Source organism: Bombyx mandarina, chromosome 10, assembly GCF_030267445.1.
Source record: "Bombyx mandarina strain Sakado chromosome 10, ASM3026744v2".
NCBI classification, from domain to species: domain Eukaryota; kingdom Metazoa; phylum Arthropoda; class Insecta; order Lepidoptera; family Bombycidae; genus Bombyx; species Bombyx mandarina.
In genome coordinates this window covers 4,013,927-4,035,955 of record NC_143217.1, presented here as the reverse complement: position 1 = coordinate 4,035,955, position 22,029 = coordinate 4,013,927, and the positions used below count along the sequence as shown (strand labels likewise).

At 40.9% G+C, this 22,029-nt stretch overlaps 1 protein-coding gene across 1 annotated transcript in view; it reads left to right on the top strand.

Moving 5' to 3' along the window:
- LOC114248883 (uncharacterized) overlaps positions 1-22,029 on the top strand; it is a 90,259-nt gene that overhangs the window by 29,309 nt on the left and 38,921 nt on the right. The window lies entirely within an intron of this gene.

Genomic DNA, 22,029 nt, shown 5'->3' with positions numbered 1-22,029 from the left:
TTTTTTTTTATGATTGAAGGATTACTGGTGGCCCGGAGACCTTTCCAGTTTCACCAGGACAGGTGGGCGAGCAAAGGCTCAGCCAGGAGGGGTGGGATTTGCTAACAGCTGCCCGAGCGCCTCCGAAGGAGACCTAACAACTCAAGAGTAGCTGCTTCGCGAATGAATCTACTACCGGATCGGAATCGCGACCCGCTGAGAAGATCCGGCGAGAAACTCAGCGAGCTGATTCATGGGTTAGGTTGCACGGCGAACTCTTTGTCGAGTTCGACGAGTACGGTTACCGAGGTCCCTAAGCCTGCTCCTAGAGCTGAAGGCGTCTAGTGCAAAGGTTATTGGATCTGATGGATCCGTAAGGACGTGTCTAGGGCGTCGACGGTGACTGGCTCCTGCATGATCAGGATTCGGGTAGTAGTCAGCGGCGGCTACGATAAGGCGATTATTATGACGCATAGCCTTATCGAAGTACCGTTCCAACGCTGACTTCATGTATTTCTGTATAGATTCGAGGCCCAGGTCGTCGTGTAGGTCAACGTTCCTCACGAACCACGGAGCTCCGACGGCTAACCTGCAAAAGCGGGATTGTAGAGATTGAAGGGTGTCTATGTGTGTGCGGGCCGCGTGAGCGAACACCACACTCGCGTAAGTCATGACGGGCCTTATGCAAGTTTTGTAAAGTGTCACCTTGTTCCGAAGGGACATTTTACTCCGCTTACAGATCATGGGGTAGAGTCTACCGAGAATAAACGCGGCACGGTCACGGACTGATTTTATATGCGGGCGGAATGTCATCGATGCATCCAGGGTAACGCCCAGGTACTTGACCTTCCTGGCCCAGGGTATGGATTGACTAAAGAGAGTAATCGGGGGTGTGAGATTCCTCCTCCTAATACGGGAGGAAAGCCGTGTGGAGCTTCCCCTCTGAAATAGCACCGCAGTACTTTTCGCTGGGTTGATGTCTATGCGCCATTTTCGGAACCACTGTCCTAGGGCTAGGGCTGCGCTCTGAAGCTTCTTCGCGATTAGGGACTTGTTTCTACTGGAATAGTAAACAGTCGTGTCGTCGGCGAATAAAGCTAAATGGGTCGGCGGCGACCGGGGAATATCGTTAACGAATAAGCTAAATAGGAGGGGTGAAAGGACAGAGCCTTGCGGGACTCCAGCTGTGAGAGGTCGTGGGGAGGAGCGGGTTCCCTCGACTCGATATCGAAAAGAGCGGTTCGACAAGAAGTCCCGTATGATGAGCACGAGACTATCCGGCACACCCATGTTGAATAGTTTGAAAATCAAACCGTTGTGCCAGACTTTGTCGAACGCTTTTGCGACATCGAAGAAGAGAGCTCCCGTGTATAACGGTTTTGGTCGATTAAGCCCACAAGAATGTGCTCCGTGAGGCGGTGCACCTGTTGAACGCATGAGTGATTTGTACGGAATCCGAATTGTTCATCGATGAGAATGCCCTTGGATGAGACGAAGTCTCTGAGGCGTTTGTAGAGCAGACGCTCATACAGTTTGCCTAGAGACATGAGGAGGCTAATCGGGCGGTAGCTCGTCGGATGATTTTTTGGTTTACCGGGTTTATGTATGCCGATAACGTCCGCTTCTTTCCACACCGCGGGAAAGATACAGTTCGCCATAGCGGCATTGAAAATAGATGCCAACATCACGATGAGTTGGACGGGTAGAAGTTTAATAACGCGGTTGGATATACCGTCGGAACCGGGAGCCTTGCGAGGACGTAGGTCTTTGATCAAGTCTTGAACTTCCATCGGGGTGACGGGTGGTAACGCATCCGAGGGTGGCAAGGAGACTCTGCGTTCTACCTCACTGTCTACTAATTCTACATGAACAGGGTCCACGGATTGAGTGCTGGGCGTGCACTGGGTTTGCAATGTATCGGCCAGCAACTCTGCTTTTTCGTCATCATCAAACGCCGCGAGTCGGCCTGAGGGGCCTACGAGGGGGGGCATAGTTACTACCGTATCCGATTTGAGAGTACGAGCTAAGCGGTAGTAAGACCTTTGGGAGGGCGCGAGTCCTTCTAAGAAATCAGACCATCTGGCATGTCGGACTTCGGCGATGCGAGACTTTACGTCGCGTTGTAGGGCACGCATTCGAATACGATTTTCCGCGGTAGGATACCTGTCGTAGGCGCGTATCGAGGCGTTCTTAGCTCTAAGGAGTTCCCTAATATCGTCGGACAATTTGAAGCGGTGAAGGAAGTCCTCCGCTACAACTTGTTTCGATGATCTATCTAATGTTGAGGTGATGTGTGACGTTAAGATGTCTATGGCTTCAGCGGTATCCTGAGGAGACGGGATAGAGTCCGGGTTAAACGGGAGCGATGGTGGATCAGATTCAGCCAGGCTGATGCCCAGCGTGTGCCAATCCACCACAGTCCTCGTGACGGGAACGGAGTCGGGAGCGCGACCGAGCTTCATAACGACAGGACGGTGGTCTAAATCTAACTCTGAAACTACTTCGATCGAGTGTAAGCTCAGAGTTACGTTTTTTAATAACGCTATGTCGAGTATATCCGGGCGATGCGCTATATTTAGCGGGTAGTGAGTCGGTGTTAGCGGAGCAACGATATCGAAGGCGAGATCATCGACTAACGCGTCAAGCCGCCTGCCATTCGGGGTTGTGGTGTGTGAGTTCCACCTGATGTGTTTACAATTTAGGTCGCCCGCCAGAATGACAGAGCTCCCCATGCCGAGCAGCGCCTCGATATCACTGCTTAGAACGATCTTATCCGGTGGAAGATAAACGGACGCGATAACGATCGGCGCGTGTCCCGTCAGTGAGATTCGGCACACTGATGCTTCGATATTAGCGAGCGCGGGAGGATCAAGCGGGACGCAATGCAGGGCTCTTCTAAAGTAAATGACGGTACCACCACCACGAGCAGAGAGCCTGTCGTTCCTGACCATGTTATAGTTCGCGATTTTAGGGTCACGGCGCGCGGGCTTAAGTAGGGTCTCCTGCACTAAAAAGATATCAATTTGATGGTCACGCAAAAAGTCAGAAACCTGATCACGTTGATTTGCGAGACCGTAAGCGTTAAAAAATCCTATCGTTACGGATAGGGGCTTTATTCTACTTATATACGCCATTGATTACCGGCGGAGTGAGGGGAGGACGTACGTATTTAATGACGCGTATACGTCGGCGTATTCTTGCACAACGGCGATAAAGTGATGTGCAGTGGAGGCAGCGCGAATGGCATCGCCCAAAGCGTTAACGCGCTCAAAGTTGATCGACTGAAAGAAGTCGATCGCTAAAGCGAGATTGTCGGACGCGGTCGGAGGGCAAGTCGCGGGAGAGGGACGAGTTGCGGGGGCGGGACGAATCGCGGAGGAGGGAGTTGTAACCGTGTTCGAGTACGGCAGCGGTTTCGCCCAAGCGGAGACACTGGGCACCGGCGCCGGAACGAACGCTGGCTTAGCCTGCGACACAGAGGGTGCCGAGGCTTTGATGTCTGGGCCGGAAGCTCGGAGGCGGTTTTGGCGGGCGACGCGGCGATTTATTTTCGGGGCTCGGGGGCATCCGCGGTAATTTGCGGGGTGACCCTGTGTACGACACAGGACGCAGCTAGGCGGTTCCGTCGCGGTTTTTTGATCGCGAGTGCAGAGGGCCGTGGCGTGATCTCCTAAACACTTGACGCATCGGGGGCGCGCGTGACAGTTACGGGAAGAATGCCCGTATAATTGGCAATTATGGCACTGGCTAGGTGTGCCTTTCTTGTGTGGGGTTTCGACGGCGATTCCGGAAAGGCTACAGACCGTTCGGATGTTGAATATTTGCTTACCCTCGGGGGTAGGCTGGAGGGCGACGAGAACCATGTTATATGGCTCCCTTCCGCGACCTGTGTGCATGCGGTGTACGGAGTTAACCGGTAGGCCTTGTTCGAGAAGGTCGGCCTTGACTAGCTCGGCATCTAACTCTTTAGGGATGCCACGTATGACGGCACGGAGTTCGCGCTCCTCCTGGAGCGTATACGTGTGGAAACTTATACGCTCCTTACGGAGGTAAGAAGAGAGGGCCCTATGGTCGTCGGGTGTTCGAACCTTAATTTGAATGCCGTTCGCGAGGTTACGGGCATTCGTGAAGTTGATATTTTTGGCCTTAAGGGCCAGGGAAACTCGATCCCAAGCTGCCTTCTCTTGGAGGATTACCGGGGGAGGGGTCTGGGTTTTATTTTGTGCCACCGGACGCGGCGACGGAGTGGCACGGGCTGGAGGCGCAACGGGAGTCTAAGGGCGGGGGCGCGACGCGTTCGCGGCTTTGCTAATTTTAGCGGCCGCGGGAGCTCGAGACTCCGCGACACGCTTCTTACCTTTTTGTACCAGGGTGAATCCATCCGTCGATGAGGCGGGAGCGAGGTCGACCTCCATCTCCGAGTCAGAGTCGGAGGACGAGGAGGCGGGCGCAGGTGACCTACGAGCAGGTGTTTTGGAGGGCACGACGGAGGCTGCGGATGATCGCGCTGCTGGAACGGTGGCCACGGCGGACGACGCAGCAGTTTTACTCGCCAGTATAGGCGACGCGGGAACGGCAGGCACGACGGAGGCTGCGGTGCTCGATGCAGAAGCTTTGCACGCAGGTACAGGCGACGCAGGAGCAGCGGTCTCGGCGGAGTCCACGAGAGGGCTCGCGGTGTGATCGGCCTTGAAGGCCAGAAACTCTGAGGCGAGCTGTGGGTGTCGAAGTCGGAGGAACTCCGCGAATACAGCGTCCATGATCGCTGAGTGCCCAGGTGGGGCGGCCCCGGGTCTTGAAAACACTCGCCTTGCGGCGAGGCCCCAACTTCTCGGACCTGAGCGGTTCTATTGAACACAGGTGGCGATGCGGCACGATTACTACAGGACAAAGAAAAAACACAACAAAACGGAAATAACAAAAATAAACAGAACAATTAAACACTTCCAGGAAAACAGTTTGTCGGCAGATGTACCACGAACACAGAAACAACAAAAGGAAACAAAACAAATAAAAACTTCCGGGAAGAGCACTTAGTCGGCAGATGTACCACGAACACAGGCCGCGCGAACAATGGCCGGGCTAACAAAAGCCGGGCGAACAAAGACCGGGCGATCGAGTGGTCGATGAGCACGTCCGCACGTGACGGGTGCCTCTATCGGAATGAGCCAGTTTAATGTTCGGTGCCCGACTGGCATGAGACTCTCGGGTTGTCAGTTCCGGTATCGACCGGGGACGCATGTATTCCGCTTCAAAGTCTGGCGCGCACTAATTGGGGGTGCGAATGATGCAACAGATGCGCGGGCGCGGGTAGCGCGGGGTGGGTCGTCGCGGCACGGACCTGAGTCACATTCCCTTTGGCTGCTGTTGCCCCGCGAAACGGAACGCTGCGTTACAGTGTAATAATAATCAACATCAACTTTTACAAATTTAAACCGAATTAAATTTTGTTTCAAATGTAAAGGGTAGATGACGCTGTTCTTAATTATTTCAGGATTTAAAATTAAAATCTGAAAGCCTTGAAACATCAATCCGCATAAATGTAATTTAAAAACTACAGTAAGAGGCTTAAATAAAAAGCTGAACTTAACTCAGCCTTAATTAGAATTTTCTTCGGAATTCAATAGTAAAGTTCAAGTTATTTTGATGAAATCAAAACCGAAATATTCATAGCATCTTAAACAATCACCTACGAATAAATATTAGTTATTATATTATTTATTATTCGTAGACAATCACAACGGTTTTATAGTTTTGGGAAGGGATTTTTTGTAACGCCATCTCGTAAAGTATTTCGGTATTACATTACAAAACAAAATTGTTTCTCCAACAGTAACAACAGTACTTGCTTCGGCAGTACTTAAACTAAAATACTAACAGTAACAACATTAACGTTATTTAATGTATAAACCGTTCAATAAGAACTGCAAACTATCCCCTTGAAGCTACAGTTTATGTAGGAATAATGACTTTTTGGCGGGAACGCGAGGTGTGAAGTTGTGTGATTTGTTTTAATTTGTCTATTTAGTGTTTCTTCGGGTTTAAATGTGTAATAATAATGGTTTATTAACTGTTTAATATCTGTGAAAGTGCACAAATGTGGGAAAATTAAACAAAGCCGCTGTACGTAACTTCTCGGTTTCCTCCAAAAAGTCCACTGAGATCTTAGTAAATGACCACCACCATTTTACTGAGATTATATTTCATTCCATATCATCTCATCTCATTTCATTTCATCCCATTTGATTAATGTCTCAAATTAATCATCTTCATTTCATTTCACTCCATAATATCACATTTCATTTCACTCCATAATATCATTTTTCATAAAAATATGAATATAAATTAAAATAAGACATGACTTAAAGGTCTCAGTTACCAGGTCATAAAATCCATTACAAATAGGAATAATTCCAGCGCACCCTGGCGGCCGTAGATTACCATTCTCGAATATTTATAGTCTGTGGCATGTCACTTTTTACATCGAAAAAAGTCAGGATCGAAATTTTTGAGCGAGCCATAGTTTGTGATGATAAAATTAATAATTTCAAGTAGATTAATTGTTGTAATTGATATAACTAGTTAATATCAGTAAAATAAAGTTGTGAGTGATTGATATAATATACAATTTAGGAACCAGAAGTACCGTAGAATTAAATAAAATTTCGCAACCTCAAAAAACTGTTCTGCTCACAGTAAACACAGTCGGTAGTCTGGCGCTCCGTTTACAACGGGATTTTTGAACGGAACTTGGCGCCAGATTCTACCGAATCTGTGGATTTTATGAAAATCGTTGGAGCCGTTTCCGAGATTCAGATTATATATATACAAGAATTGCTCGTTTAAAGGTATAAGATTCTGTAAATAACATCACCCCTCTAGGTGGTAGGTAGCTTGAATGATAAAGCAGAAACAACTATTACCTACTTTCTATAAAAATAAACGTTGATCGTTGATAAGCGCATCAGTCGAAAATAATCGAACCAATATAGCAACTTCTGAAATGTTCATAACAATCCGATTAGGAACTTTGATAAGGTTTTACCAAATTATTGATGTTTGGACATTAATACGATAGTAGTAATATATTATTTACAGTTCTAAGCGTACATAGTGGCACTATATGTTGATATCGCCTTTGGGTTAGTAAAAAAAAAAAAAACTCAATCAAAAAAAGAATCAATTTCAAATGATACATTAATAAAAGGAAATATGTAGTTAATTGTGGTAGACATAGGCTCGTAATAATAAAAAGAACAAGAAATTATCTACTGTTACTGCCAGCGGCGGGGCGAGTGAGGCAAAGCTCTCCTCACTACGCAGAAACCCGCCGCCGCCGAGCAGGGGGTCGGGACCGGGGTCCCGTCCGTAACCCGGCCCCCTAAGGGCTTCGGGCTCCACCCGCTTTGTGCGGGGAGCAACCTAGGCGTGGGGCGGCGTGGTAGGTCGGGTTCCCCCGACCGCTCCGGGGGAAGGTGTAGCGCGGCGCTATCAATCGGGCTCTTGGCCCGTCGACCGAGGGAACCGGCGGTCGTGTTGCTGGCGGCCGCCGGTCCGGCGTCTGGGGGACGGCGGGATGGATGTAATGTGCACTGCGTAAACCCTGTCCCGCCGTCTCAATAGCTCCGACTGGGTTCCCACCCGGTCCGGGGTAGGGCGCCGGCTGTGAGCGGCAGGAGTTTTTAGTGAGGTTCGACTCCCACATACCCCACCTGCTGTGCGGGTGGGGATCCGGCGATTTTCTCCTGTGGAAAAAAAAAAAAAAAAAAAAAAACTGTTACTGCCAATCGTAACACCCAATTTACAGTAATAATTATTATCGTTAGCGACTAATTATTGCACTGTAAAGGTAGAGTTGTAATGATTGTATTAATATCTTTTAAGTATGAGTTCATAAAACTTTCATTTCTTTCATTTATATATGTGCATAAACATGTATATTATACCTTTTAAGTTGGTTAAAAATATCTTTCTTGTTTGGAAGAGTTTCTACACTTCGCACGTTTTGGCCTTTAAATTATGATATATTCGTCTCACAGCCCGCACGTAGAGTGTGTTATAAAAACACCGAAACACCATTTTAATTGCTTTGCATGCAACGAAATTATGCTGTTATAAATTTCGGAAATGTTTCGAAGATGGTTGTCGTGAGAGCGGCTAATCAAGCACTTGTAAGTTCATAGCCGTATCGCATGATATACGTGTTACCGAATTGGAAATTTTCCCAAAATCGTGCTAGCGCAGTAGATGTGTTTCGTGCACCGCCTTACATTTTTTTTTTTTTTTTTTTTTTTTTATTGCTTTGCTCTGTGGACGAGCTCACAGCCCACCTGATGTTAAGTGGTTACTGGAGCCCATAGACATCTACAACGTAAATGCGCCACACACATTGAGATATAGTTCTAAGGTCTCATATAGTCACAACGGCTGCCCCACCCTTCAAACCGAAACGCATTACTGCTTCACGGCAGAAATAGGCGGGGCGGTGGTACCTACCCGTGCGGACTCACAAGAGGTCCTACCACCAGTAATTACGCAAATTATAATTTTGCGGGTTTCATTTTTATTACACGATGTTATTCCTTCACCGTGGAAGTCAATCGTGAACATTTGTTGAGTACGTATTTCATTAGAAAAATTGGTACCCGCCTGCGGGATTCGAACACCGGTGCATCGCTTCAACACGAATGCACCGGACATCTTATCCGTTAGGCCACGACGACCACAAATACATACATACCGATGGCGTACGATCTTCCCCATGTATTTCGTTGCTTGACGGCTGATACTCATAGGACCGTTAGCATTGAGCGAATGACATAATAGAAACTATATTACAGTTAGGTATCATTTAAGATAAACTTAAAACAAGCTAACGATTAGCCTTGGAACTTTCGAGTAACATTCACGAAAAAATTGTAGATTTAATACGGTCTGGGCTAATGTTATGCACAACTTCTATACTCTTCAGATTAGTCTATATCATTCCTAATGTACATTATTTGCTTGCTTGCTACTTATTTACGCGATCGGTTTTTAGGTCAGTCATTTAAATATTTATTTAATAAGACATCAAAATATGCGAACGACACAGCGGCATAGTAGATAAGACGGTCGTTTAGAGCAGTGTTACTTTTCTGACTTAAAATTCTGCAAATGAGTGTACCAACCGTAACCGAAGACATGTCCACGATTTACTTCATCTTTGAAGGAACAACGACGTGAAATAAAGTAATGTAAGCTATGGATGGATAGTTACCATTATCCTGCCTAGATCTTTCGCGAATCAGTTAAATACGTGCTTCCGTTTTCAGGACGGCACGGCCATAATGATACAAATACATAGTTCTTCGATCATTTGGGCTCTAGAAACTATTTGATATCAGTTGGGCCGTGAGCTCGCCCAACCATATATTCCAATAAATAAATAAAAACCAATATGAGTTAACAATACTCTGTAAACATGAGAAATAGTTTTCCGTTGAAATGTTTTAATCGTATGTTTATCACGGCTTTTATCAATTATAATGCTAATTGTCGTTATCACACAGTTGCAAATGACATGAGTATGAAAATATGATTTCATGGTGCGCGTAGCAATATGAATACATTACACACCGCTTTTATCTATCAATCGAGCCGTGCTGACCTTGGAGTTCATAAAATAATGTGTGAGTCACCGCGAGTTCTTAGACAGGTAATACCGCAAATGTCGGTATAACGAAATTGCATAGCTCCGTTAAAACATTCTAAATTGAAACGTTTGCTACTCAAATTGATTTCAGAGAAACTTATTTAGTATATCTTTAATTGCTCTAATTACCCAATACATAAATTCGATTATCAAAACACAGAGCTTGTTCAAAATCTTCTGCCAAAACTTATTGATTGGCGACACTACAGTCCGAACTAACACTTGTTCATTGTTATGTTGTGTCACATGATTATGACGCGACAAAACGTGTATTTTTGTTGAAATTAAGAGGGCTTCTTCATGACCAACTTGATTGACCTTCGGCGCGTTCCTCGTGTAGAAATAATAAATTTGATACAAAGAACGGGGTGGTTCTAGATATTTTGGATGGCGAAAGCACAATCCTATAGTCGACCTCGAATCCTATTGTAAAAAGTTTTATGTTAGTGTTACCCACCCATGGCCCAGAGCGATAAGGGCTCTCGTGTACCTTTTAAGATTTTTTGTTTTGTAAATATTTCGCCTCTTCACAAAACTAATACAATAAATACAGAGAGTAATAATTCTGTATTAAATTCGAGTTTGTTGCAATATTGCGTCTCGTTAATTTAAGACACGCATTTGAACAGTACTAACTGTTTCTATAATATTTTAATCTCAAATGTTGACACCTCGCATGAGGGATGTTCCCCTCGGAGCTAACGCCTCATCGACCATCCATCACCGAAGTAACCGTTTGACGTTTGACCGACGTGCGACAAGTAAATTAATGGATGAAAATTTAAGTTAACAGTCGACTGTCAATTAGTTCACGTTAATATCGGTCGGTGTAACAATGGGAAAAGTAATAAACGTGTACCACTCTCGGTGAACGGGACTTGTGAAAGTACTCTTGAAACAACAAGCTGTGTTTTAAATGAACGAAAATAATTAGCTTTTACCGGATTATGCAGTATGTAAATAATTTCAAGACGTAACGTTTTTGAATTGTCAGTCGTTCAATGCGGAAAAGAAAAATGGAACAGTTGCTTTTTTTTTCATTTGGAAAAACGATGTCGCGAAAAACGTAAACGAACAATAAAAACGTATTTACTGTACCGTAACGAGATCTCTGCGGTATCTAGATTTGAGCCAGGCTGCGGTCTGTTTTCTTCGTCACAGCTCCACATTGATGTAATTGCGTCAGAATTAGGGAAGTGGAGAAATTTGATACTTTGTTTCTTCCGGCGTCCCCTTCAGCAGCACCGCATAGTCTGTCGCCCTACTCATGTTACCGCGTACCGAAGCCTTTCTAATTATAAGCTTCGTGATCACTGCGTAGGTGATTTGACTATTTTGCTTTCAGTGATATAAACTGGGTAATTAGAGAAGAATGCATGCTCTTCTGTCTCTGTCAAACATAGAAAGTGTGATATATAATGTGCAAATTGCCCTGATATAGCCTGCACCTAAATACATTTTGCCAAAGTACGAATGTAATGAATATTTCATTTTCGGATCCCTTCGGCTGCTCGTGCATTCACGCTTCGATAAACCTAGTCCCAATTCATTGGATTATGTGATTTAAAATGTTAAAATACCGTAAGCCAGTATTCAAATAGGGGCGTCCAATCGTCACTAACATGCCTGAGGGTGACCCTGGATAAAATGCCACTTTTGGTTCTCGTTTCAAAATGAACTTTGTTCCGTAATAAGTAAGGACCGATTTCGTTGTAGCTGAACCTGGCAGCCAGGTGCCATCGGTCAGGTGTACACACCTTACACAACACTTTCTCTGACGTTAGTGACGTTACTCATACGGCAATACAATTGTTCTGAAAAATATGCTTACAAGAAAACTTGTTCGCATGTTCAAAAAAAAATTTATGTTATATAAAGACTCTTGCGAAAGTTTCTTCATCTATTTCACATTTCTCCGATTTGATTATAGGTTCGATGCGATAAATACTCGCATACAAAAGACAATGATAGGCTAGACAATAACTAGATAATAATCGTAGACCGTAAAGTTTCTCCAAACAATTCCGAAATTCTTGGTACGTGTAGTTTCTTCAAGCCATTTGTCAATGTGGAGTGAATTGATCGTTGTGACGGCACGGTGTCAGAGCCCACGCTGTCTAGTGACTCTGCGCGATGCCAGTCCGATAACACAATATTATGCTCAATGATAGAGCGATAAACGAATGAATCGTTGCTCGCGGAAATTACATGGAAGCTACACTTGAAATTAGTCATCGTGTACATACAGGTTAATAGAAGCACGATCTTTGGGAAATAATTAATTGATTTTAATGCACAAACCGACAGTGTCCAAGTAGACCCGAACCCCTAAAATATATTAAAAAATTACCAAAAAAAAAAACGACCTCATCAAAATAATTGACAATATTAACGATGTATTTGAAGTCAACAATTATATCTATTATTAATGATAGCTAAAAAGGTACTGGTCAGAACTGGATAAAATTTAAATGGCACAACGCAAAAATTATCAGCGTTCTATTAAAATCGTCATAATCCTCCTTTTTTGAAGTCGATAAAAATCGAAAAACAATGAGCTACGAGCGAAACGCTTTAACAATCAAAAAGAATGATTGTAGGTCAAGTATTACTTTCAGAACATTAAACACTGTCTAATGGCTTAACAATTGTGTTATTTGTCAATTGAGCGCCGGAGTTGCCTTTTCTCGTTATTAGTTTTAGAAGGGCAAGGCTGGTCCGATGCTGTGACATTAGTTGGCACCGCTCGCCATAACAAACGCGCCGTCGCGACCTTGACACTGTTGGACACCAGTCTGTTATCTGCCAACATTCATTCATTGCTATTATCGTTTTGGATACTAACGATCGGTGAACTATGATCTGGCAGTTTTATTAACAGCGGCATGAGAATGAATGTCATCAATAAGTTCGCAGCGTTCGCGGTATAATGAGTATTACTCTTTATATTATGTACGTTGCTAGCGATGCGACTACGCCGACGTATCAAATATTCACTAACGGCTTCAGTGATGAACGAATAAATAAAAAAAACTCATAAAACTTCTAAATTTGCGTAATCACTGCTTTCGTTTTGAAGAATGATACAAGCGTTGTACAATAGATATGATAATAGGATAGATTTCGACCTTATATTTCAGTGTATATGACGTCACTTAGGCTGTAAAACTTATAGGCTCCGGTAACTGCATAATACTAGGTGGGTCGTATTCTTGCCCTTCTATATCAAATTGACAAAGAATAAGACGAGATCCGTCGAATATATTTATAATTTACTCGTTTTGTTTTTCAATTAGATTGTGCCAGTTTTTCTCAAACAATTTATTTAAAAATTTCATATAAATATAAATAAAAATGAATGTTTGTTCTTTATGGATACTTAAACCATTCATCCGATTGTGATGAAACTTGGTATTCCTTGTTGGCACTATAGGGGAGGCTTCTATCACAATACGTGTAAAGGAATACACATTTATAGTTGGCGAGAGAGTAGTTTTAAGAAATCGATGTTTTTCATACAATTAGTACAGCGGAACTTGATCGAGTTTAACTAGCAGTGTAAGAAAAATATTTTAAAATCTGTTTGATTTGAATTTGAGTTACAATTGTAGTCTCACCACATACTGTTAACGAGTAGCATGACTAAAACGGTCATAGACTTCCCAGTTCAATTAGGCTCATTCTGCTAAAGTCGTTTAAACTGATGGGATTAGTCATTTTCCTCAGAACATTTCGGTCTTGAAAGATTAACTCATTCGACTATTGTACATACCAAATAACGTACCTCATAATTACTGTACGAAACGTTGAAAATAAACTTATTGAATAGTTCTCATAAAAAAAAGAGAACAAACTCGCCGTCTAAAAAGAGAATGTGGATTGATTAACGAGAGTTGGCCCTAGTTGCTAAACAAGCCGTGGACTATTGCGGCGAGCTCATTAACATGCGAGACTCGGAGAATGTAGACAACAGCCCTTTCCTCCATACGCAACATGTAATAAGTACTATAGGCCATAATGTTCTCGGTGTGCACTGTGTACATGACTAGCGTCTAAGAATGTATGCGAGAATTCCTATAACCTACGCGAATGTTCGCAAGATTAAGCAATTACACGTTGAGAGCCGTACGTGAGTTATCTCTCCTTCCGATTCTGCGGTAAAATTAGCCATCCTAAAAATTCATTGGACGAAAAATGCGTCGTATTTAATCGTTCATTCTATATAAAAATAAATAATATTAACTACTTCAATGTTCGTTCAATAATTTTGTTTTGCATTAAATTTCATTTCCCTAATTCACATAATAAGATAATTACTATCCACGTGTAGGTATTATCTGTCATTTTAACGGTCAATGACCGCTTTCTTTTCTTGTTACTTAACTTTATTATTCTTAAACTTTCTTATGTTTCTATTGCTACCAGCAATATAATTAACGCTTTTGACGAAATAATTTTTCTTGTACGCCCGTCGAAATATCGTTGAAAGTGTAGAGATTGCACCCTACGAAAGTAGCGAGTCTCGCTCCACATGACATGTCGGACGTTGGATGTGTGTACGTACGGCCGCCTGGTGCAAAATGAATTTGCATTGTAAACATGCGATGACCAACGCATTTATATGCGGTCCGATTGACTAACGCTGTTTCATCCATCCATTCTCATTGCTAATGCTCATATTCTATGACTCGTTTCTATTTAAACACTTCTGACACGTGTCAGAAAGGTTTTCTCAATAAGAATTTTATTAATATTGGTAAAACGTATACTAACAAACAAGGAATACGACGCAATTACTTATAAACTCAATAATTTGTGACACGATCAGCAAGCTGTATTAAAACAATTAAAAGCCATGTATTCTAATATCGACCTATTGGTATATGAGAGGCTCCAGCCAGATTTTTGTTCAGTGTTCTGAAGAGCCATATGTTCCATGTTGAATGCTAGTATGAAAATGTAAAAGTGATGACGTCATCTTATGTCATACACCACCCGTCTACTTCGTACGAACGAACAGCCTTCTATGGTAGACTTGTATTGACTTGCTTTGACTGGTATTACCTCTTATATTACTTATCACTTACCACCCAGTGTAACGCAAGCTCATCTTCCATAGCAATAATAAGAAAATAGCAACACAAAACTAGAGGGCTATCAAAAAAAAAACTGATTTAAGACATTAAATTTGTTAACATTATTGAAGATCAGTGTACTTCTACATTAACAGCGTGATTAATTGAAGTTGATAGTTATCACCACGACCGTCATAACAGCATAATAACAATATTCATTATGTTAACAAAAGGCTGTTCTATCTCGAGTGATTCTATTTTACGGCCGAGTGGCTCCCTCCAGAGTGAGGGGTTGGACTTTAATAAAATCGTGGAAATAGGGGCTGCACTGGTTATGTCGCGGACTCCGATCGCGGCTTTGACATCTTTACATTTACTTCGTCGCCCCTGCACTGCTTGTACCCAAAACCACACCCAAATAGTGTTTTTGAATTGCGCCGTAACCAAGTTCTTCAGTTGGAGGAGAATGTTGAGACAAAATTCACGACCAGATCAAGCTGTGCTTGGTCTTGTTGTATAGTTGAAAAATTATCTGACAACATCTTCTTCTCTGTAGTCAATACTTTCTTATTTAATCTTACATAACTTGAATGCCATGCCATGCCATGCCATGTCATTACAATGCCATGAATTTGCCATTATTAGGTACTTCTAAGGATGCGTTTATATTCTAATTTGGAATTGTTATCAGAATCAGTAAAACGAATTTAGAACTCGAACAACAAGTATACAACTTGTTGGTAATGGAAAATGAAAACTCCGTAATCCTATCAATTCAATGTCGGGAAGTTATAGTTGCGCAATTTTTAAGGAATTTCATTAGGAATGCTTGAAAATATGTCAAAAACAAATGAAAACGCAAGTCACGATTATCGAAGTTGCCGATGTTGTTTTGCATAGAAAATACCGTGTTTTAGTTTTATGACACGATATACTGTCCGTTGGAACGCGTCCAGATACGTGGCGGCAGATCTCAGGAGTTCCGGGACACGTGGGTGGTCGTTGCTTCTTAATAATTCGTCACTCATAATAACAAAATTGCGTACCGTTATCGTACTTGTTTATGTGCATCTTATAAAACACAATAAGATGTACATTTTTCTAAACATTTACACTCAGGCGATGGATGAGTCAGTCGTTGACCCAGAACGAAAGGAGTTAACAGAACCAGGTATTAATTCTGGCTTCTTTTCGGTTGCATATCAAATTGCATTACATGGTTTCCGTCCAGTGGAGCCTCGGAATTATCAGGCTAGGCCGTTCTATACCTATGATAGATATAATCGACGATATTTTTTCGATACAATTCGAATTGCTTTCCGTCGATACGTACTTTGTAAATGTGTATCGTATTCATTCTATAATTGGGTTTGCGTTAAAAAAAAAAGGTCATTTGTTTTTTTTTTCACGCAGGGCCTTGAGCAAGATCTGCGTCATTCTTAGTAAAACTCCAGTTGAGTCGATAACTCCAACTATACTTTTACGATTGTCATAGAGATGATCATCATAATATTTTTTTGTTGATGACAATGTTATTGTTCTTTTTTTTTTTTTTTAATATTCCAATCGGTTCCTTTAGTATTTATTGATGAATCTAGTACGCGAGCGAGCGGCCTTCAATCGCAACAGCCATCGATGTCCCTACATTGTTGTTCGCCGTTATCCCTCAGAATCCACCTCTTAAAAATTAACCGAATCGAATACATACGAAGTTAAAGGGCAAGAAACCCTTGATCTAAATTTTTCTGTCAGTCACAACCTATCCCGTTACGCCACGAGCCCTGCACAACATTGATTAGCGCTCTCTGGATTTATAACATAATGTAAACTCATTTGGATAAAACCATCGTAAGTGTTGAAACCCTTAATCTCTGGAACCACGTTCATATGAGAAGTAGCTGAGAGGCGTAACTTAGAAATAGGTTGTTTAATAATGCAGCAATTTTCGTACGTAAGATGATTCTTCTATTGCAATTATTACTATCGGGTATAAATTATGAACATGCCGATCTCTATCACAACACGGCGAAACTATTTAATTGACTACACACATGAACATCGATGCAGTAGGTAGGTATGTTACAATTAGATACCTTTTATTGAATCAATTCTAAGACCTGCACGACGGTATAATAAATACAAAATACTTTTTTCTAATTAAAAGTTTGGGTAGTAGTAAATTTGATTAATTATGAATTTAAATTTCATCGTTCGCTAAAGACAGGGATATGTGTTCGTGCGACCGAACAGCGATGATTTTTACGTTTCTTCCTCACAATAGACTGTTCTTTTTGCGAACAAAAGTTCAACGAACGCGTGGATATTGCTCACCCGGCCTCCAAATTGTTTTAACATCTAAACGCATCTGTCTGGGAGTAAATTCAAACTTTGATTCCACTGAGTTTTTATGCATTTAACATGATAGATGTATAATAGGAAAAAGTTTGGAAAATATATCATTTAAAAAAGACCCAGGCAATCTATTTGTATTGTAAAAGTAACGTTGACAGTAACACGATCCTTATATAAAAATAAGCTTAAAATATTTAGCAATTGATGTAAGCACCTATTGACATTTAAGAAATTTAAGCATTGCGTACTTTTTGGAATTCTTAATCCAGGCGATCAGTCGGTACATTATTGATGAAAGAATAGACAAAGAGTTATTAATAAGTATCACACGTATGAGTAATGGGACGTAATTGGCAACAGAGGGTATCGCCTTTTAGTAAAGACTTCGTGACATCCGGCGTCTAACCATAAATGTTATCAATATTATGTTTATTAAAATACTTAAATTTACAGTTAAAAACATAATAATATTTGAAATTACGTAAACGTGGGGCCAATAAGTTCATTAAAAGATTTAAAACTTTACGAACACAATATTTGATATTCGCAAATTCGCCACCAAGTTGGGACTAAACTATTTTGTTAGGTTCCTGTTATATCTCAGTTGTTCACAATATTTGCTAACCCTTGAATTGAGAAAGAATTTTAAAATAAGCCTGGGATATACATATCTATAATGTGTAACGTTAACAAATGTTGGTAGAAATTCATCCAACCTTCCAATACCAAGATTTGAAATATAATTAACCTTGCAGCAGCAGTTAGAGTCCAAATAAATGCGTATAAAATAATGTATATCAACCTATACATGTCGTGAATGCTTTTGTGTAAGCAAGTCTGATTTTCAATTTGGTGAAAGCGTTAGAATTGGTAATTGCTCTATGAGAATTGTCTTTTAATTTAATGCAAGTTTAACATGAACAATGTATTTATAAAGAAATGCAGGTGTTAAATGCGTAATAACTTGAAAAATATTGAAAACATGAAAGTCGGTTAGAGTAATTAACCTTTTAAAAACAGGAACCACTTATCATTAGGTAGACCTCAGGCTCGATTGACAATTTTATGGACATGGAAAGAATTAAAATAGTACAATTTTTGGCCATGAGTTTGAAATAAATTATATTTAAAAAAGTCCCTATTTCTACTTTATGTTAACCAAAGCACAGGTTTTTATTTTGATTTAACTACTTGTTTGGGCCAATCCTAGAAATACTTATATCGATTTTAATGATTTAACTGGCATGTAGTCGAAAAAAAAACCCGTCGCTTGCGACGAAGGGCTCGGCGAGCGAATTAACCTTCAGAGACAGCCCACTGAGTTTCTCGCTGGATCTTCTCAGTGGGTCGCGTTTCCGATCCGGTGGTAGATTCTGCGAAGCACGACTCTTGTTAGGGTTCGTGTTAGCATCTATAGCAGGTCTTGAAACCCGTGAAGCTGTTTAGACTGCATAATCCTAAAGTGTAAAAAGTATGCCTTCCTCCTGTAACTTTTCAATTATAAAGTGACGTCGAATGGAAACGTTTTTTTTTTAAATATAACAAGTACCTACACATTACGCTTGAATTTAAGGTACGACGATACGATTTTTTCTGTATTTTTTAATGTAAGAAAATATTTTTAAATGTAAGAAAGAATTATGAACTTTCATTCAGCTTGCGGTAAGAACAATACAACAAAAAATAATCGAATAGGTATAAGTATTTACATAATTGAAGGCGTTATAGGCAGTTTTTTTTTCGTCAGGCAGATTTGGACAGCCTGTTGTTACGTAAGTTTTGCGGTAATTTCACGGCTGGCGATCTCTGAACTGTTTCTAGTGGAAAAGTGAAGTGCGAAGTTTCGGCGAGGTAGCGCAAGGCGCGGCGGACCGTAGCCGCTTCGGGGTCGTCGGCTTGATGTTGACGCTTTGATCATACTAGTGTTATCTTAATCTGCAAGAAAATAATGAAACTGCTTGAATCAAGTCCCAAAGCTGTTCTGATTAAAAGTAAACGTTTAGATCTATTCGGGATAATTTTAATTCCTGATTTTGATAAGTAAAACATAAAAGTGGATTCTGGACGATTCTGCGGATGGCGACAGTAGCCGGTAACATCTGGAGGGCGAAATGCGCGGGCGTCGGAGGGGCGCGCGGCTCGCGGGGTGCGCTCGGGCGCTGCACCGGGCTTCGCGCACCACTCGCCAGTCCCCGAGACACCGGCTGTGTGAACGGCCAACGCGATACCGGCTCCCCGCGAACCTTCCACGCTCTGTTCAGTGAGTGACTCCGCCGCCCGCCCTGACCCAGCGGTGTCCATACTCCTGTGTGCTGTTGACGTGTGAGTTTCCAAAACATCGTTTTACTCAGCGAATGAGCGCTGCGCAGCTCACCGGCCGGCTTTGCCACTTGTACCACACGACATCTATGTACATACATGAAGCCGGCCGGCCGGCTTTTCACTTAACCTCTTTTATCGTGTTGCAAATTACACTTCAAAAGTGTCTTGCCTTCTGTGTCCAAAACATTAATTTATTTTTTTGTAAATCAAAATATATTATTACCTATTGTATTTTTAGGTAGGTAATCTATATAAGATATATATATAACTTGAAATAAGTGTGAACAAAAAAAAATTACAAACATAAAAAATGGCAATGGAAATTCACAAATATATTTTTTTAAAGTGTCGGAAAAGAGATGGAATTACCGATATATGAAATTCTACTTACCTACAGTATTTTTTACTATAAGATTTCCATTATTCCAATGAGTCACGAGCACTCTTTTTAATATGTGACACTCGCACTTACCCTATAAAATGACTCACTACCAAATATTTAATTTTATTTATTTATAAGAATGACATGGAGTCACTCTAATAAGTGAACGAAAGTGTCATGTTTTTAATTATGATAATGATGGAATCCCAATTGGAAGGAATTATCACGCGATTCACAAATGGGAAAACCAAGGGAGCTGGTCGAAGTTATTTCTCCAATTATAATCGAAAAAGCTCGTTACCCTCAGTTCCCTACCGACTCCTCTGTTATTTATAATACATAAAATTAAACAACATTGACCGACGGATTGAAACAAGCTTAATAGAAACATAATAGTATTTATTAATTAATATTAATAGTCTAGTATCTTATATCTTTAAACGAGCAATTATTGTATATAAATATAATACATATAATAATATAATCTGAATCACGAAAACGGCTCCAACGATTTTCATAAAATTTGGTATATAGGGGATTTCAGGGGCGATAATTCGATCTAGCTATGATTTATTTTCAGAAAATGTTGTTTCGTGAAATGAAAATTCGTGTTTTCAATAATCAACTTTATCGATAATTTTGATTTTTTCTTTAAATAACCAGTTCGTATTTTTTTATTATTCTGTCGGTAAGATCGAAAAATATTCGTATTTTATCATTTTATCAATATGTAATTCGTATTTAAATATAATTTCTAAAAAACACAATTTATCAACAACAAAAAAACATCTGCTAGTAGAATTTGATAGAACAAAATAATAATAATTTAGAATTAGGATTTATCATTGCGTGCAGAACTCTTGCTTAGATGAAAGCCTAAACTAAACGAAATTTCTTTTTAGTTTTTTATCTTCGTTACTCACGGTTTTTTGTGGAAGAAGTATGCTTAAATATGAGTAAAAAACCTAAATGGTGCAAATTTCTAACTATCGTGTGATACGTCGGGAAAAGCCCGTGTCTGGATGTGATGACTTATGTTAATACATCTTTCACTTATACTTACATACGTATATTATTATGTATTATGTGGTTCAAGTTAGTGGTTGTGTTTTAGTGAACCCTTTGGAATATTGGGGTTCTTCCAAGAGAATTTGTATCTTATCTTTGTGATTCTGATTTGTAGTATGAAAGTAATGTAAGGAATTGTCTGACATGATCCTGTTTATCTTTTTACCATTGCACCACTTTAAATAGAAGTTTCGTTTCGTTAGTATACAGATTAAGATAATCAATGCGCCTTTTGACCTATTTTTTGGGTTACAAATTTCAGGATATATTCCGATCGCTTTCTGTGGCTTTCTCTTTCTTATAGCTAGATTTGAAAAATATACTAGGCTAAAACTAAAATTACTAGGTACCTAGACTGTTATCCCGGTATTACTGATATCCGTCAGCGACGTTAAATACATTTTATCGGTTGAGCGGGGTAGGTTCATATGTCTTCAATGGCAATAAAAATTTTTTTGGTGTTACTCAACATCCAGATATAGTAATATTTGAGTTATTGCAATTCTCCGCCATTACAATGATTTTTTAATGTAAGTCGATCCAAAAATCTAACGATGGCTCTTTGTTTACTTACTACTTGAACTTAATACGCGGTAGGTATTTATATTGCATGTTTCCAACGGTCGTGCAGGTTGTAGTAATTAGATTTTGATTTATAGATTATTTATTATAACTCTTCATTTGAATATCAACATTCAACAGACAGGTTTGCTGTTAAAAATGTTTATTGTGTATCCAAAGTTAATAGATATTCATGAAACGGAATTAGAGTTAGAATTTTTTTACAAAGAATTAGTGCCGATACAGGTTCTGCAATGGCGGCAACATGTATTTGCATGTAACTATTATTAAAGCCGCATCATTGTTTCAGTTTATCTTTTCTTTCTAATCTAGCAACAGGCAGTTAAATACGTTTGTTGCAAGCCATATTCCCAGACTATTACCGTTCGTACCGTCATTAGGTACAGTTGCACATGAAATATCTTGCGTTATTCGAGAGCACAATTTTGTGAGTCGCGCCGGCCGACGCTGTAGCCTCGATGGTTGAGATGAGAAATCACAGCAGTACCGCTACTCATTGATACGGTACTTTGTATAGTTCTTGATCTCCTCATAATACGTTCCATTTTACGAAAGCGGTCATAAATCACTATTAA